This window comes from Callorhinus ursinus, unplaced genomic scaffold (genome assembly GCF_003265705.2).
Source record: "Callorhinus ursinus isolate GAN/ISIS: 27379988/994484 unplaced genomic scaffold, GSC_fseal_2.0 scaffold1, whole genome shotgun sequence".
NCBI lineage: Eukaryota > Metazoa > Chordata > Mammalia > Carnivora > Otariidae > Callorhinus > Callorhinus ursinus.
The window spans coordinates 42,398,724-42,401,505 of record NW_027397063.1 but is presented as its reverse complement, the minus strand read 5'-3'; the positions used below and the strand labels follow the sequence as shown (position 1 = coordinate 42,401,505).

At 36.3% G+C, this 2,782-nt stretch overlaps 1 pseudogene; it reads left to right on the top strand.

The window, feature by feature from the left end:
• Nucleotides 1–407: 407 nt before the first annotated feature.
• LOC112819287 (succinate dehydrogenase cytochrome b560 subunit, mitochondrial pseudogene) lies at nt 408–1,013 on the top strand (annotated as a pseudogene).
• Nucleotides 1,014–2,782: the final 1,769 nt, after the last annotated feature.

The window sequence follows — 2,782 nt, the reverse complement described above, 5'->3', positions numbered from 1 at the left end:
AAGTTGTTACGTTATATTATCTAACATGTCTCATTTTCAACAACAAAAATTACAAGGCATACAAAGACAGAGAAAAGTGTTGACCCATAGTCAAGAAAAAAGCAGTCAGTAGAAAATGTCTCTAAGTGGATCAATATGTTGGATTTAGCAGACTTCATAGATGCTCTTATAAATATGTTAAAGGAATTAAAGAAAACTATATTAAGGAGTTAAAGAAAGAATATGATTGTAGTGGTTTGTCAAAAGGACTTCCAGTAGAGAAACACAGACTATGTAAAAAAAGAAAATTCTAGAATTTAAGTATGTAATAACCAAAATAATGGAAAGACATTGACTAGATGGATTTAAAAGCAGAACAGATATGCAAAAGCACGAATCAGTTATTTAAAAGTAGATCAGTAGAGAAGATGGCTGCACTCTTGTTGAGACATGTTGGCTGTCATTGTCTCTGTGCCCATTTTAGTCCTAGGCTCTGTATCAGAAATGCTGTTCCTTTGGGAACTACAGCCACAGAAGAGATGGAGAGGTTCTGGAAAAAGAATACTAGTTTAAACTGTCTTCTGTCTCTGCATATCACTATCTACAGTTGATCTCTTCCCATTGCAATATCCATTTGCCACTGTGGTACTGGTATGGCCTTGAGTACAGGGGTCTCTCTTTCTGGCTTGTTGACCCTCTTGGTTCCTGGGAACTTTCAATCTAATTTGGAACTTGTAAAGTTCCTGTGTCTGGGGAGATCACTGATCTACACAGCCAAATCTGCACTTGTCTTCCCTCTCATGTATCACACCTGGAATGGGATCAAACACTTGATGTGGGACCTCGGGAAAGGCCTGAAGATTCCCCAGTTACACCAGTCTGGAGTGGTTGTCTTGGTTCTTACTGGATTATCCTTTGCAGGGCTGACAGCAACGTTAAGAGCTGAAGTTCCCATCACTGGTCTTCCTATAAATGATTCATTGACCTCTCTTCCTATATTAATCCCTTCTCCAGCCAGGGCAAAGTTCTCCTGATTTATTCAGAGCCTTTTGGGCTTACACATCACCTTGGAGCTCAGTAGCAGTAGAGTAGCTAATAGGACCATAGCAGTGGAAAAGAATCCCATTTCCCCCTTGTTTCTAAAGATGGGACAACTCAAAAATTCTCTTTTCCTGCCCCAGCTTACAGCCTACTCTGGACCTAGAAGCCCTCATTCTCTCTCCATATTCAGCATTGATTTGTGCTGATGGTCAGCTTTTGGCTCCTTATCCTGAGACAGTGAAAGCAAATGCCAGCTCTGTGGCCTCTGCCATGGGGACTGGGAGTGGGGCTTAGGGTGTCACTGCCTGTGGGTCACTAGCTTAAAGGACAGTTCTGTTCATTGGTTAGAGCCCAGGGTCTTCAGCACCCACACAGTATGACTGAAAGAAGAGGGATAGGGGTGGAGGGGAATTAGCCTGTTCCAGCTAGAGGGAGATAAACAGGGTCAGGTGATTTTTGAAGTAGGTGCTTTGGGGAAAAGATACAGTTTTCAAGGCAAAAGGAAGATCCAGAAAATTATCACTGAACCTAGTAAGGGTTATTTCTTTTCCCTGCATTTCTGGATAAACAGACCTTTTTTCTATCCAAATTCATGTGACATCTTTTCCTGAAACTAAATTAAAATACTCATTTTGACTTTAAAAACAAAACAAAAACAAAAACAAAAAACAGATCAATAGAAATTATCCAATATAAAGGACAGATTGCAAAAAAAACCCCACATTAAATAAAAATGAACAGAGATATGTGGGACAACATCAAACATACCAATGAATGTGTAATGAATTTCCTAAAGAGAGAGAGGAGAAAAAATACAAAAAAAAACTTTGAAGAATTCATGGTTAAACATTTTCCAAATTTGATTCTATTTAACTCCATGTAGGAGATATAAAAATATATCAATATCCAGACCAACAATAACAAACTGCTGGAAGACAAAGAGATTATTAAAGCTGTAAGGGAAAGATGATTCAGCCACCTATGGAAAAATAGCAATAATATGACTTACCATTGACTTCTCATCAGAAAAAAGAAAGGACAGGTAGCAATGGAATGACAAAACGCTGAAAGGAAAAAACGTCCATCAGAAATTCTATATCCAGTAAAACTGTCTTACAAAATGAAGGCAACATATATGCTCTGATAAACAAAAAAGGAGAACATTTGTTAGTAATTCTGATCCATAAGACAAAACTATAGAGATTTTGAATATACAAGCAAAGCTGTGCTACTTTTTATGTCTGCCTTACTACAAATTGTACAAAAAAGCGTACAGTTAAGGTGTTCATTTATATATAGTTATTATTCATCATTAACAAAATCAAGTACAAAGAGATCATCTACAATTTGATGAAGGGGTTTGTGACAAAAAGGAAATCATCTCTATTATTAAGCTCACAATGATATTTTATTTATTTATTTTTTTATAGCAAGGCTTTGTCAATGAAGGCAGTGCATTTTTTTTTTCCCCATCCTGGTATAGTAACAATTAGCCTATGGTCTGGCAGCTGATCTATTGACCCCACATTGAGTAGCATTGTATACAATTCCATTTATGAAACAAAAGTTGTAGTTTTTTAAATATTAGAATTCCTTATGAGAAAAGCAGTAATATAACAATATTTATTGCTTTTGCTTTTATTTACCTATCACTTGAGCAATTATAATCCAATAAAATGGATAAAATCTGAATTTCACTTCTTTAAAATTTTTCAAATTTTTGTTATACTAGTTCCTGAATTGCATCACAAGGTAATAGTTA